This window comes from Balaenoptera physalus, assembly GCF_965194825.1.
Source record: "Balaenoptera physalus genome assembly, chromosome: 1".
NCBI lineage: Eukaryota > Metazoa > Chordata > Mammalia > Artiodactyla > Balaenopteridae > Balaenoptera > Balaenoptera physalus.
The window spans coordinates 95692935-95709632 of NC_138882.1; the positions used below are offsets into that span (position 1 = coordinate 95692935).

At 35.7% G+C, this 16698-nt stretch overlaps 1 protein-coding gene, 1 long non-coding RNA gene and 1 pseudogene across 7 annotated transcripts in view; 1 reads left to right on the forward strand and 2 right to left on the reverse strand.

The window, feature by feature from the left end:
- Positions 1–12664, reverse strand: part of LOC309660333 — a 61098-nt gene extending 48434 nt beyond the window's left edge. Inside the window, exon 1 of the long non-coding RNA XR_014263350.1 lies at positions 9678–12664. This is a non-coding gene — a long non-coding RNA (uncharacterized lncRNA). The remainder of the gene's footprint in view (positions 1–9677) is intronic.
- Positions 1–16698, forward strand: part of TRIM33 (tripartite motif containing 33) — a 163290-nt gene that overhangs the window by 55753 nt on the left and 90839 nt on the right. The window lies entirely within an intron of this gene.
- On the reverse strand, positions 7345–7890 carry LOC309660045 (small ribosomal subunit protein eS27-like pseudogene; annotated as a pseudogene). The gene has a single exon. The product of its transcript is annotated as a small ribosomal subunit protein eS27-like pseudogene (transcript).

Here is a 16698-nt window from a genome sequence, read left to right on the forward strand (position 1 = left end):
TGTGCTGTCATCGTTATCTTTATTCCTTTATATGTAATGTGTCTTTTCCCCTACTCTGCTGTTAGGGTTTACTCTTTATTATTAGTTTTTAGCAATTGATTTTATGATGTGCTTTGGTGTGGGTTGTTCTTTGTTTGTTTTTTTGTTTTGTTTTTTTTTGGGCCACACCATGCTGCATGTGGGATCTTAGTTCCCTGAACAGGGATCGAACCCACACCCCCTGCATTGGAAGCGCCGAGTCTTAACCACTGGACTGCTGGGGAATTCCTGGCATGGTTTTATTTAGAGGTATAATCCTCAGAGATTATTAAATTTGGGGTTATTTTTGTTAAAGTTGGAGAAAATTTGGCCATTTTCTCTTAAAATATTTTCTGATCTTTTTTTATAGCCTCTCTGGAATTCCAGTTACACATATATTAAACCACTTGATAATGTTTCACAGGTAGTGGGCCTATGTGTTTTTTTCCCCCACTCCTTTGTTCATCTTCGTGCTTCGTTTTGTCTGTCTCCCTTCAGTTTTACTAGGTTTTTCTTATATATTTTGAAGCAATCTTGTTAGGTGCACATACGGTTATAATTTTATCTTCCTTAGAATTGACATTTTTATAATTATAAAATGTTCAGCTTGTGTCTAGTAACTTTTTTCTTGAAAACTATTTTATCTGATATTAGTATAGCTACTCCAGCTCTTGCATAGTAACAGTTTCCATGACATGTTTTTTTGCATCTTTTTTTCTTTCATCCTATTTATGTCTTTGATCTCTAAAGTGTGTCTCTTGTAAGCAGCATATATTTAATCTTTTTTTTTTTGGTATCTAGTGTGACAATCTTACCTTTTGATTGGAGTGCTTAATTCATTCTCATTTACTATCATTATTTATATGATCAAATCTGTGTTAGTTGTTTTGCTAGTTGTTTTCTATGTAATGTATTTTTTTGTTCCTTGGTTCTTCCTTATTTGCTTTCTTTTGTATTACATAGATACTTCATAGTGTTCCATTTTAATTCCTTTGTTAGTGATTGCTCTAGAGATTCCAGTATGTCTCTTAGTTTATCACAGTCTACTTTAGATTACTACTAACTTGATTTCAGTAAAATATAGAAACTTTTCTCCAGTATGGCTTCTTTACCTTTTCTTTCCTTTGTGCTACTGTTGTTACATATGTTCCATTTATATGCTATAAACCCAGCAATACTGTTATAGTCATAGTTTACACACTTTTATGATTTTTAAAGAAGTTAAGAGAAGAAAGAAAAAAATACATAGTCTTTCCTATTAACCTGTATATATTTACCATTTCTGGTACTCTTTAATTTCTTTGGGGGTTTGGGTTATGGTTTGGTGTTATGTCCTGGCGCTAGCCAGTGTGACTCCATTTCCTCTCTCCTCCTTTGTGCTATTATTGTTTTATGCAACTTTAAAAAAATCAGTTAAGGGAAGAGAACAAATAGATTTATATTCTTTAATACATTTACCAGCGTAGTTAACCTTACCTGTGCTGTTTATTTCTATAGGCATTTGAGTTACTGTCTGAGGACACTTTCTTTCAACCTGAGGATCTTCTTTTAAGGCAGGTCAACTTGAAATGAATTCTCTCAACCCATGATTATATGAGGATTTCTTTATTTCATTTTCATTTTTGTAGGTTAGTTTTGATGAGTATAGAATTCTTGGTTGGTAATTTTTTCTTTCACCACTTGAATAATGTAATCCTTTTGCTTTCTGGCCTCTGTTGTTTCTGCGAAGTCTACTGTTAATCTTGTCGTTCCCTTGTAGATCAGGAGTCACTTTTTTCTTCTTTCAAAAATTTCTTTGACTTCAGTAGTTTAACTGTAACTATGTGTATCTTTAAAAGATAAGTTCATGTTCATTAATTGTTACAAGAAAAGGCACAAAGGCCAAATATTTTCCTCCCTTTGTATTTTGCTGAGTGATAATTTATTATAAAATAAAAAGTTATAAAATATTTTTCATTTTGGTAATTTAAAATTTTTTTCACTTAAAAATTTCCTGTTTGAGCCAGAATATCATTTCTTATTTAGGAATCATTTCAGTTCTTTTGTGGGGTGGGGAGGTCATACTTTTATTTATTTATTTATTTTTAGAGTTATTGGATTATGTCCGTATATATAGTCAGTAAAACCTTTTACTTTTTTTTATCATGGCCAGGTTACATGATTAAAGTTTTATGGACATAGGAAAACAAAAATATTTTATTATTTTTATGTTAAAAGATTCCATTCATGGATTCAGCTTGGTGTCAAGTGCCTTTTGGGATACATAAATTTTCACATTTTAGAGAGGAAAGATGGTACTTAACCTTTCAGCAGGGTCTGTGGTAGTATCCTTGTAATGAAATACCTTAGTATTTTGCTGCAGTATTTACACTTAGTAGGGACATAAAGATATAGTTTCATGCCAGTTCAGGTCAGGTCTTTTTCCCTAAATGTGTTTTGAAACTAAACTTTCATCAAAATGTTTTGGATTTCAGAATTTGGATAAGGAAATATGAGTTCAAGAGCCACTAAATTTTATGTTTTACCATTAGGTTTGTGTATATTCACATATTTTTACTTTTTATTTGTGGCTGCCATCCTGTTTGTTGCATAAAAGTTTATGACAGTTATGGATTGTATACTTCACTGTTAAATAAAATTCCTCCTTGTTCTATTTAATGCTTTTTGAGGTCAAATTAGACTTATCTAATGCTATACTGTTTTTCCTCTTTTTTTTTGGGTTGGTTCTACCTCCTTCCACCCACCCCCATTTGCTGATATTTATTTCTTTATCCTTTTCTCTTTAAACCTTTCTTTTGTTTTAGGTATGTTTCTTAATTTGATTAATTTGCTTCTTAGAAGTTACCTGTTTTCAGGTCTTCTGTTTTTATAAATGAAAATCACGTTTATTTAATTTTAGCAGAGCTCTTTTTTTTGGACTTGCAATGTATATTCTAATTGCATTTCTCTTGAGTAAGCTTTTTTTTTTCTAGTCCAGTTCTCTTTTGTTTCTTCCACTAGTTTTGCCTCAGTAGGAGCCAGTCAGGTGGTTCTGATTGTTCACCTTGGTCTCCCTCAAGTTACTGAACGTCCTCAAATGGAATATACTTATTCTTTGCCTATTCATGAGTATGGCTCCCTTTACAGGGTCAGTTTTGTGGGGGATGGTTTTATTGGTCAGTGGTGAACTAGTAGACCATGAAAGACATGATAAACTTTGTTTCAGCTGCCCTTTAATGAATACATTTTCAAATTAATTACCTTATTCCAAGAGTAGCAGAGCCTTACTGTTTCCCTGCTCAGCTTGTACAGCTGGGGTTGGAACAGTCCTCACGGTCCAGGGACTGACTGACTGATTGAGCCTATCAGTGCAAAATTCAGATGGCCTCCTCCTAAAGGAGGCATTGAATAAGTAGATGTGGTGAACCAGGCAGCCATGGAATCCTGGCTCTTCATAGTCAAGGCTCCAGGTTCCACTGGGACTTTTCAGTTCCATGCCTCCTTCCCCCATGAAAAGAGAGTAAAGAAAACCTAGGTGCATGCAAGTAAGCACATGTATGTATACACAGATTGAAGCCCTCTCTCCTGTGAGCTGTATCCACAAAGAAGACTCAGAATTCCTGTAGTTTTGGATCTGAATACTTGAATTCAAGAACTATCTTGAAGTTCGTGAGTTAGTGAAAAATCATTCATTCAAACTAGATGTTCAGTACTTTTTCTGTAAAGGACCAGGTGGTTTATATTTTATGCTTTGTAGTACAAATACTATCTCTATAGCTTTTTCCTTCTTTCTTCTTTTCCTTTAGAAGTATAAAAATCATTCTTAATAAGTTATTGGCTGAACTGTTTATTATTTTTTAAACTGTGCTTTTTCGTATCTAGCAGGCTGTAACTTGCCCACATTACCAATTTAAAAGTATGTTATTTTTTACACAAGTTTCTGTTAATACTGAACAAACTTTGGCAACCTTATTTCAAACAATGCTGAGTACTGGAATTAGATTGCTATATTTGGTAATGAATTTACTCATAATTTTCTGAGTATGTTAGGTTTTTGAATTTTAATTTAGAGATCTATCTTTAAGAATTAGGAAGCTTAAATAATACCAAGAAGCTTTATGATAACATCCATGCTTAATTACTGTATTTCCTAAATATATTTTGTTTGTTTGATAATCAGTGTTAGGTCTTATATGATCATTTGTGCACATAAGTGGCCATATATAACTATGACTTCAGCTTAAACCAGTTCTATATTTAGTGGTAAAAAAAATTGTTTTTTGGCTTTTCGAGTTTTTGTTTTATTGTGCTCAGCCTGCATATGTGTTATAAATATTCTTTTGTACATGACAAGTGTTCAGTTTTTTCCATAATTGACTTACAGTATTACATTAATTTCAGGTGTACAACACAGTGATTCGATATTTTTATACATTACAAACTGATCACCACAGTGGTAAAACTGACTTATGCAGACTTACTGGATACGTACTAATAATAATTTAAATACACATTCTGTATGGTATTAGTTTGTAGGGTTAAGCCAATTTGATTATAAATTAATTTAGTTATTTTCTGTATTATATCTCCAATTTTTTCCTGTATAAAGCAGTATACTACTTTATTCTGCCTCTCCATTCTTTTCCCTCTCTTTATTGACAGATTGTTGTGTAAGAATGGGCAACATATTTAACATTCCATATTTCCAGCTCCCCCGTATTCATATACAAATCTTTGTGCTGCTACCTCCACTGTTACAAAATTTCTGTAGAAAAGATCAGTGACTTGTTGCTTCAGAATCTAGTTATTTTTTGCCTTCCTCCTTCTTAGCAAATATGTACTTCTTCCTAGGTGCCTACTATTGTGTGCACACAGGGAAGGAATAGAGATGAACGGGAGATAGGTGCAAGGTGAAGGGAGGAATTAGCATTGGGAATGGTTATATCTTTCAAACTTGGGGCTCTTGACACTACCCACTAATGTTATTCTCTCCAGCCTCTTTTTCCTGTTCCCTGAATTATTCAATTCCAACTTTCAACAGTCAACTCACAAGACTCACCCTCATCACTTGATCTGGCCTCCCACTTAGGTAATTAGAGGCCATCCACTCCCTTTTCCACCTGAAAAACATGTCTGTATTTTTTCATTCATAATTACTTTCTAAGGGAAAGGAGGGGAATTGATGATTGAAGATTTGGACTAACTACTCCACGGTGTGGGAAAGAGAACTAGGGCTGAATAAAAAGATTGTTAGATTATGCCAAGAGTCAGCTGATATTTAAGGATAGTGTGTGATTCTAAAAGTAAATTGCTACAGGCACGTGAGGATCATGAGTGGTTAATGGAAAAAGTAGTTGATCCTTGTTTGATTCTCATTTATTTCAGCTACATGTATGTGTTTCATGTAAAATGTACTTACTGTGATTTGCAGTTGAAAATGTTTGGAATTTGTCTCCTAAATCTGAGACCTCCTTTTCTTTTGCTTAACCCATAAATATTGGTGTACAAAGGGGTATTGTCCTTGATCCTATTCTCCCTTCACTAATCATAACTGCAGTTCAGATTTGAAATACTTATATGCTGGTGGTCCACACTCTTCAGTTCTAGAACTATGCTAAACAGTCTATCCGAAACTTATTCATTACATTCTGGCTAAAATTACTTTTCCCTCATTTTGAGTAATTGTGTAATTATCCATGAATTACCCATGCCAGAAACTTGCAAATCATCTAGAATTTCAAATTTCTTCCCTCGCTGTAACTGTTACCTCTCCATCTTCACATATTCATTCATTAAGTAAATCAGTTCTGCCTCTAATTTATCATCTGCGTTTCTCTTATGATTGCCTTAGTTTGGTCTCTTATTTTGTTACTAATAGACCAGCCTTTTAATTAGGGGGCTAGTTTAGCATAGGTTTTAAGAGCATGGACTGTAGGTTCAGACATTTAGGTTTCAGACCTTGGTCTCCTCTCCCCTCCATTTACATTGTCATATAGCTTGAGAACATTATCTAATCTCTCTGAACCTCAATTTCTTCACCGTTGAAGTGGGGATAGTAATTGAACCTACTTTACAAAGCTGTTATGAGGACTGAATGAACTAATACATATAAATTTCCCAGTAAATATTACCTGATCTTACAGTGAAACCTTGTACTAATGCAAATATAGATACAATTTGATTATTTCCTGTCCCCAACACAGCCTTTGTTTTCAAACGGGCAGGTTAAAATTCTTATTGGGATAAGGGCAGAAGTACAAGGTAGAGCAAAGTTGGGCTGGGAAACATCTGACAAGGAATGTAGGGTGGGAGAGAGTTCCTGTGTCCCCAGTGTCTCCTGAGCCAATTTATGTGAATCAGACTGGAAAAAAAGCTGCCAACTAATAGAGATGCCTGGAATTTCTGAAATTTGACTCTCCAGTTTGTGTGATTGAATTTCAAGGCCTTTGCTTATTTTGTTAAGGCAAGGTTTTTACCTTATTTTAATTGACATAATTTTAATCATATCTCAATTTTCCCTTCATATTGTAATTAGAATGATTTTTTAAAGCTGAAGTTTAATTATAATAGAACAGATTATTATATTTTGGTATTTTAATTTAATTTTTTAATCTCTCTTTTATATAATATTTACTTTTAGCCCATGCATTTAGATATCAATATGTTTTATTGATGCCTTTGCTAATTAATTTTTGCATCTTCTAAGTATTTTTCCATGTTCTTAAATATCAGGTTGAACTGTATAAAATTGCCATATTTGCAGGTCACGAGTGGTCAAATACTGGCAGTTTTATATGGTTCAGTCTAATGCTTTATTCTTACAGCAATGAATAAGTACTGTTATATGTCTGATAATTTGATTTGCTTATATTCTTGAATAATAGCTTAATCAGGATACAGATTGCTGGTTGACTGTTATTTTCTCTAACAGCTTTGAAGATAAACATTCCTGTTATCTTTTGACAGTTTTTTTTTTAATTGATGAGGTCAGCTGTAAGTCTGATTTTCTTCTATTACTAGTAGTTATTAAGAGTTTTTTTCGGGAGTTCCCTGGTGGCCTAGTGGTTAGGATTCTGGGCTTTTCACTGCCATGGCCTGAGTTCAATCCCTGGTCAGGGAACTGAGGTCCTGCAAGCCACACGGCACGGCCAAAAAAAAAAAAAAAAAGTTCTTCATTTTTGCTATGTTTATGTGCGCACATTTATTTTTATTTACTCTGCTCAGGACTTGGATTGCAATCTGAGGGTTCATTTCTTTAGTTCTGAAATTTCCAGCTATTATCTCTTTAGCATCTCTACTTCAGCTCCTTCATGAACTTTTAGAACTTCTATTTGACACATGCTGGAGTTTCTCATTCAGTTCCCCCCCCCCCCCTTTTTTTTTTAGTATCCAAAATGTATTTATTAGGATGGTTTCCCATTCATCTTGATTCAGGGTGATTTTAGTGCTGCTTCTGTCTGAAGAAGCATCCTTCTGTAAGCCTTGCTTTTTCCTCCTGTAGGCTGGCAGAAGATAGTAGAGCAGCCAACACAAAAAAATGTTTGTGCATGGCTAAAGACAGTGGTGATTTTATAGCATCTTGAGCATTTCACATTCATGAAATAGGAATTGGGGCTCTGCACCAGGTGCTTCTTCGTATGTTTCTTCTTCTTTTCTGGAGAGGGATGAAGGAGATCCTTTGTGAGAGGCTTGTTCTTGTGGGGAGGTTGTCACCGCCAGAAAGGCTCATTCAGTTCTTTAGCTTGCTTCTTCTCTTTTGTGGTTTCTATCTCTCCTTATCTGTGTTGAATTCTATGTGATTTCTTCATATCTATCTTCTACCTTGATAATTTTTTTTACAGTTATCACTTATTATTTGACTTGTGTTGTGAGTTTATTCAGTAATTTTATTTTCTTGATAATAAATTGTAATTTCTTGATAGTAAATTGACACTTAAAAGAAATTAATCTAATAGGTATGAATGAGTCTCTCAGAACTTTGAAGTAATGAAATCAGTTCTAGGGACGTTATGCGTAAAACTTGGTCAGTAGCTTTGGCTTTGAAGTTTGGGTTTCAGTTTTGTATAGTAATCAAAACTCAACATGACAACTAGTACTGAGTGAGATTGAGTCAGGAGCACACTCATCTCATCACTAATTACAAAGGCATTGTTACTCATAAACTCAAATGGAAAATGACTCACATTTTCAACACAAACATTTATATAATTTAAAAATTTATTTATAAATATAGAAGTAAATAGCAGAAAGATCTCTAAAGAAGCTTCAACTCTTTTTGTTTTGGTGGTAAGACACCTTGGCTGCTGGGTAATCTGACAGAAGTAAGTAGTCAGCATAGGAATGGGTTTGGCTGATGTCTGCATACTTAAATTTTCCTGTGTCTCATTGGGGGTTCTTTCATGCCTTAGATTTCTGAATTCCAAGCTTCTCTGAAAACCTTTATGGCAAATAAGAGTCTTTCTCAAATGTATCCCTCTATTCCTCCTGTGCTTTGGGTTGTATTTGTTCTGCAGTGTTTAGGTATCCTTTTGCCATCTACATTTTTTGAAAAAGATAAAAAGTCACAAACTGTGATGTCAGCTTGCCAGGTAGAAGTAGAAATTGTAAGAATCTGAGAATCAGCTTATTGAGTTCAAAAAACAAAACCTGGTATGACTTGTATCAAATCATACATAAAAGTATATAATGGATACTTTTATATATTGAATGTTTCTTGCTCAGAACAGAATGTCTCTTCAGAGATATTCCTTCAGAGATATTCCTTCATTAAGATGTTACAAATTTCTTAAGAACTTTCTCAATATTTTACATATATATAATTATATATACATATAGTTATATATACATATAGTTTTCTATCTGTAGACTCCTATTTTTTTTTTTTCCATTTGTGAACTTCGCACCTGCTCTTCTTGGTTTGCATGCTGTTTCTTCCTTTCCTAGTTTTGTTGGGGGTCCCCAAGACCATCCTCAGGTTCAGTGGTTTGCTGGAAGGACTCACAGAATTAAGAAAAGCTCTTATACTCATGGTTGATTTTATTGCAGTGAAAGGATACAGATTAAAATTAGCAAAGAGAAAAGGTGCATGGTGTAAAATCCAGGAGAAAGCAGATGCAAGCTTCCAGGTGTCTCCTTTCAGTGGAGTTGCACGGGGAGATTCTTAATTCTCCCAGTTACAATGTATGACAATATGCAGGAGGAGTATTGCCAACCAGGGAAGCTCACATGAACCTCTGTGTCTGGGTTTTTTTTTTAATAAATTTACTTATTTATTTGATTTTTGGCTGCATTGGTTGGGTCTTCGTTGCTGCGCGTGGGGTTTTCTCTAGTTTTGGCGAGTGGCGACTATTCTTCGTTGCTGTGTGCGGGCTTTTCATTGTGGTGGCTTCTCTTGTTACGGAGCACGGGCTCTAGGCGTGCAGGCTCAGTAGTTGTGGCACACGGGTTTAGTTGCTCCCTGGCATGTGGGATTTTGCCAGACCAGGGGTCGAACCTGTGTCCCCTGCATTGGCAGTTGGATTCTTAACCACTACGCCACCAGGGAAGCCCTTGTCTGGGGTTTTTATTGGAGACTCAGTCATATAGGGATGCAGCATCCACAGAACTGATAACACCTGCTTGGACTCCAGCTGACCCCACAGGTCAAACTGAATACAGATGGCCCAAGGCCTCAGGCAAACAGAAATGCTTTTATCAGGCATAATATTCCAAGAGTTCAAAGGCCATCTCCCATATGCCCATCAAGGGCTAGTGTTGAAGGCCTTCCTTAGGAATACGCGGGGTTTAATGAACCCAGGCCAACCAAGCATACTCTTTCTTGCACATTAGTGAATGCATATTAATCCTTCAAGACCATGTATAAATGTCACCTCTTCAGTGAAAACTTACGTTATGCACTGTAAGAAGTTAGTTGCTCGTGTATTTTTGCTCCTAAGTTACTTATCCTCATCTCCTCTGTAGTTTTGCTGTATGTTTCCAGGATTTTTAAAAAATATTTATTTATTTATTTATTTATTTATTTACTGGCTGCATCGGGTCTTAGTTGTGGCATGCAGGATCTTTCATTGTGGTGCGCAGACTTCTCTCTAGTTGTGGCACACGGGCTCTCTAGTTGTGGCGTGCAGGCTCCGTAGTTGAGGCACACGGGCTTAGTTGCCCCATGGCACATGGGATCTTAGTTTCCCAACTAGGGATTGAACCTGCTTCCCCTGCATTGGAAGGCAGATTCTTAACCACTGGCCCACCAAGGAAGTCGCTCTACGATGGTTTTTAATTCATGCCATCTTAGATGTAAAAATATTTATATTCATTTTCCCCTTTCTCCTGACCATACTGTTTTTTCCTTTGATTCGAAAAATTGTTTTTATGCATTTCCTTTGAGCAGGATCTTTGTATGCATTTTGTATTATAAAAACAATATTTTGTTTTCATATGTAATGGTAAATTTGAGTTTGTTTTACCAATGTATGTATGTCTGCTGAGGGACTGATATTCCTGCTTTTAGCATGACATTTTGTTTTCATTTTTCATTACAATTACTATATAAGGTACTGTAGTTTGTATATGTACAACACTTTGCAGTCAAATGCTCTACCACTGAGCTATACCTCCTATATGTACAACTCTTGGACTGTTTATATCCTTGTCTTTGTATGCTGCTTCCTATAGTTGTGTGTGGTATAAACTATAAAAATCATATACTAGTCTTGAACCCTTTTTTTTTTTAATATACTGCAGTTTTATTTCAGTCGCACAAACGAAGTTAGTATATAGGAAATTTAAATGAAACAGTGTGGTAGAAATAGCTGAGAACCAAAAAATCTAAAAAGGAAGTACACCTAAAGGATGAGAATTCAATATGTACTAGTGTTTCATCTTTAGTTTTGATTGACACTTGATGCTTTCAAATTTTGAAACTTTGAGTTCATGATGACTATTCTGAAGAGATTTTAGCACCAGCACTAAGATTTTGTACATTTAGTTGGTTTGCAATTGACTTGTTAGCCATTTACATAGTGTATAGTACAGATTTGTCACAGGTAAGATCACAGTGTTGAAGGAAAGAAGTACCTTCCTGTAATTAGAAAGGATCCCCTGAACTGCACTCACCTTAAGACGTCCAGTATACAGGAGCGTGAAAACCATCATAACAGTGTGGCTCCAGGGAACATAGTTTTGATAAGGAAAATAACCTAAGCTTCTGTTTCCCATCTTAATTACTGAAATCTCTAACAGTGACAGAACTGTCACACAGGACAGTAAATGTATACAATAATTCAGTCAAACTTCTTGGAAAGAACATATTTAGCAATCTGGGATAATGCAGAATGACAAGAAATATAACGTGATTCAACACTGGTTCTTTTTGTCATTTTACACAGACATCATGTTTGTTCGTGTTTTATTTTTTTATAATAAACTCGTTTTTTTAATGACAGAATTTTTATTTTTTAAATTTTTGGCCGTGCAGCATGGCATGCAGGGAACTGATCTCAGTTCCCTAACCAGGATCAAACCTATTATCCCTGCAGTGGAAGCCAGAATCTTAACCACTGGACCACCAGGGAAGTCCTGACATGTTAATATTAGACCAAAGCACAAAACGTTTAGTGCATAAACCAGTTTCTTTTTTAAGATCTAGCATTCTTATTGTAGTCTTTTATTTTAGTTTGTACCGCTTATACCCAGTACTCTATCCTACTGTAGATTGCTTAACTTAATCAACAAAATCTAAAGTGATTCCTTACCAGATTTATGGGGGACATAAACATTTATATCATCGAAGTGTTTGCGTAACCAAAAGTGCAATAATAAATATGAAAATGCCTATTTCATTTAGAAAATAATACTTTATAAGCTTGCTGCATCTTTTTTTTTTTGAATTTTTGAATTTTATTTTATTTATTTTCTTATACAGCAGGTTCTTATTAGTCATCCATTTTATACATGTTAGTGTATACATGTCAATCCCAATCGACCAATTCATCACCCCCCCACCCCACCACTTTCCCCCTTGGTGTCCATACATTTGTTCTCTACATCTGTGTCTCTATTTCTGCCCTGCAAACCGGTTCATCTGTACCATTTTTTTCTAGGTTCCACATATATGCTTTAATATACGATATTTGTATTTCTCCTTCTGAGTTAACTTCATTCTGTATGACCTCTAGATCCATCCACGTCTCTACAAATGACCAAATTTCGTTCCTTTTTATGGCTGAGTAATATTCTGTTGTATATATGTACCACATCTTCTTTATCCATTTGTCTGTCGATGGGCATTTAGCTTGCTTCCATGACCTGGCTATTGTAAATAGTGCTGCAGTGAATATTGGGGTGCATGTGGCTTTTTGAATTATAGTTTTCTCTGGGTATATGCCCAGTAGTGGGATTGCTGGGTCATATGGTAATTCTATTTTTAGTTTTTTAAGGAACCTCCATACTGTTCTCCATAGTGGCTGTATCAATTTACATTCCCACCAACAGTGCAAGAGGGTTCCCTTTTCTCCACACACTCTCCAGCATTTGTTGTTTGTAGATTTTCTGATGATGCCCATTCTAACTGGTGTGAGGTGATACCTCATTGTAGTTTTGATTTGCATTTCTCTAATAATTAGTGATGTTGAGCAGCTTTTCATGTGCTTCTTGGCCATCTGTCTGTCTTCTTTGGAGAGATGTCTTATTTTTTGATCGGGTTGTTTGTTTTTTTAATATTGATCTGCATGAGCTGTTTAGATATTTGGGAGATTAATCCTTTGTCCGTTGATTCGTTTGCAAATGTTTTCTCCCATTCTGAGGGTTGTCTTTTCGTCTTTTTTATGGTTTCCTTTGCTGTGCAAAAGCTTCTAAGTTTCATTAGGTCCCATTTGTTTATTTTTGTTTTTATTTCCATTTCTCTAGGAGGTGGATCAAAAAAGATCTTGTTTTGATTTATGTCAAAGAATGTTCTTCCTATGTTTTCCTCTAAGAGTTTTATAGTGTCCAGTCTTACATTTAGGTCTCTAATCCATTTTGAGTTTGTGTTTGTGTATGGTGTTAGGGAGTGTTCTAATTTCATTCTTTAACATGTAGCTGTCCAGTTTTCCCAGCACCACTTATGAAGAGACTGTCTTTTCTTGTGTATCCTTGCCTCCTTTGTCATAGATTAGTTGACCATAGGTGTGTGGGTTTATCTGTGGGCTTTCTATCCTGTTCCATTGATCTATATTTCTGTTTTTCTGCCAATACCATATTGTCTTGATTACTGTAGCTTTGTATAGTCTGAAGTCAGGGAGTCTGATTCCTCCAGCTCTGTTTTTTTTCCCTCAAGACTGCTTTGGCTATTCGGGGTCTTTTGTGTCTCCATACAAATTTTAAGATTTTTTGTTCTAGTTCTGTAAAAAATGCCATTGGTAATTTGATAGGGATTGCATTGAATCTGTAGATTGCTTTGGGTAGTGTAGTCATTTTCACAATATTGATTCTTCCAATCAAAGAACATGGTATATCTCTCCATCTGTTTGTATGATCTTTAATTTCTTTCATCAGTGTCTTATAGTTTTCTGCATACAGGTCTTTTGTCTACTTAGGTAGGTTTATTCCTATTTTATTCTTTTTGTTGCAGTGGTAAATGGGAGTGTTTCCTTAATTTCTCTTTCAAATTTTTCATCGTGAGTGTATAGCAATGCAAGAGATTTCTGTGCATTCATTTTGTATCCTACAACTTTACCAAATTCATTGATTAGCGCTAGTAGTTTTCTGGTAGCATCTTTAGGATTCTCTATGTATAGTATCATGTCATTGCAAAGAATGACAATTTTACTTCTTCTTTTCCGATTTGGATTCCTTTTATTTCTTTTTCTTCTCTGATTGCCTTGGCTAAAACTTCCAAAGCTATGTTGAATAATAGTGGCGAGAGTGGGCAACCTTGTCTTATTCCTGATCTTAGAAGAAATGGTTTCAGTTTTTCACCTTTGAGAACGATGTTGGCTGTGGGTTTGTCATATATGGCCTTTATTATGTTGAGGTAAGTTCCCTCTCTGCCTACTTTCTGGAGGGTTTTTATCACAAGTGGGTGTTGAATTTTGTCGAAAGCTTTCTGGGCATCTATTGAGATGATCATATGGTTTTTATTCTCCAATTTGTTAATATGGTGTATCACATTGATTTGCATATATTGAATCCTTGCATCCCTGGGATAAATCCCACTTGATCATGGTGTATGATCCTTTTACTGTGTTGTTGGATTCTGTTTTCTAGTAGTGTGTTGAGGATTTTTGCATCTATATTCATCACTGATACGGTTTGTAATTTTCTGTTTTTGTAGTGTCTTTGTCTGGTTTTGGGATCAGGATGATGGTGGCCTCATAGAATGACTTTGGGAGTGTTCCTTCCTCTGTAATTTTTTGGAAGAGTTTGAGAAGGATGGGTGTTAGCTCTTCTCTAAATGTTTGATAGAATTCACCTGTGAAGCCATCTGGTCTGGACTTTGGTTGTTGGAAGACTTTTAATCACAGTTTCAATTTCATTACTTGTGATTGGTCTGTTCATAGTTTCTATTTCTTCCTGGTTCAGTCTTGGAAGGTTATACCTTTCTAAGAATTTGTCCGTTTCTTCCAGGTTGTCCGTTTTACTGGCATAGAGTGGCTTGTAGTAGTCTCTTAGGATGTTTTGTATTTCTGCGGTGTCTGTTGTAACTTCTCTTTTTTCATTTCTGATTTTATTGATTTTATTTGAGTCCTCTCCCTCTTTTTCTTGATGAGTCTGGCTAATGGTTTATCGATTTTGTTTATCTTCTCAAAGAACCAGCTTTTAGTTTTATTGATCTTTGCTATTGTTTTCTTTGTTTCTATTTCATTTACTTTTGCTCTGATCTTTAGGATTTCTTTCTTTCTGCTAACTTTGGGTTTTGTTTGTTCTTCTTTCTCTAGCTTCTTTAGGTGTTAGGTTAGATTGTTTACTTGAGATTTTTCTTATTTCTTTAGGTAGGCTTGTATAGCTATAAACTTCCCTCTTAGAACTGCTTTTGCTGCATCCCATAGGTTTTGAGTCGTCGTGTTTTCATTGCCATTTGTCTCCAGGTATTTTTTGATTTCTTCTTTGATTTCTTCAGTGATCTCTTGGTTATTTAGTAACGTATTGTTTAGCCTCCATGCGTTTGTGTTTTTTACGTTTTTTTCCCTGTAATTCATTTGTAATCTCATAGCATTGTGGTCAGAAAAGATGCTTGATATGATTTTAATTTTCTTAAATTTACTGAGGCTTGATTTGTGACCCAAGATGTGATCTATCCTGGAGAATGTTCCGTGCGCAATTGAGAAGAACGTGTAATCTGCCGTTTTTGGATGGAATGTCCTATAAATATCAATTAAATCTGTCTGGTCTATTGTGTCATTTAAAGCTTCTGTTTCCTTATTTATTTTCATTTTGGATGATCTGTCCATTGGTGGATAATCTGTCGATTGGTGTAAGTGAGGTGTTAAAGTCCCCAACTATTATTGTGTTACTGTCGATTTCCTCTTTTATAGCTGTTAGCAGTTGCCTTACGTATTGAGATGCTCCTATGTTGGGTGCATATATAATTGTTGTATCTTCTTCTTGGATTGATCCCTTGATCATTATGTAGTGTCCTTCCTTGTCTCTTGTAACATTCTTTATTTTAAAGTCTATTTTATCTGATATGAGTATTGCTACTTCAGCTTTCCTTTGATTTCCATTTGCATGGAATATCTTTTTCCATCCCCTCACTTTCGGTCTGAATGTGTCACTAGGTCTGAAGTGGGTCTCTTGTAGACAGCATATATATGGGTCTTATTTTTATGTCCATTCAGAAAGCCTGTGTCTTTTGGTTGGAGCATTTAATCCATTCATGTTTAAGGTAGTTATCAATATGTATGTTCCTATTACCATTTTCTTAATTGTTACGGGTTTTTTTTTTTTAAATTATTATGTATTTCTTTATTTATTTTTGGCTGTGTTGGGTCTTCGTTTCTGTGCGAGGGCTTTCTCCAGTTGCAGCTAGTGGGGCCCACTCCTCATCCCCATGCGCGGGCCTCTCACTCGTGGCCTCTCTTGTTGTGGAGCACAGGCTCCAGACGCGCAGGCTCAGTAGTTGTGGCTCACGGGCCCAGTTGCTCCGCGGCATGTGGGATTTTCCCAGAGCAGGGCTCGAACCCGTGTCCCCTGCATCGGCAGGCAGACTCTCAACCACTCTGCCACCAGGGAAGCCCTATGGGTTTGTTTTTGTAGGTCCTTTTCTTCTCTTGTGTTTCCCACTTAGAGAAGTTCCTTTAGCATTTGTTGTAAAGCTGGTTTGGTGGTGTTGAATTCTCTCAACTTTTGCTTGTCTCTAAAGCTTTTGATTACTCTATCGAATATAAATGAGATCCTTGCCGGGTAGAGTAATCTTGGTTGTAGGTTCTTCCCTTTCATCACTTTAAGTATGTCATGCCACTCCCTTCTGGCTTGTAGAGTTTCTGCTGAGAAATCAGCTGTTAACCTTATGGGAGTTCCCTTGTAATTTGTCATTTTTCCCATGTTGCTTTCAATAATTTTTCTTTGTCTTTAATTTTTATCAATTTGATTACTATGTGTCTCGACATGTTTCTCCTTGGGTTTATCCTGCCTGGGACTCTCTGTGCTTCCCAGACTTGGGTGGCTATTTCCTTTCCCATGTTAGGGAAGTTTTCGACTCTAATCTCTTGAAATATTTTCTTGGGTCCT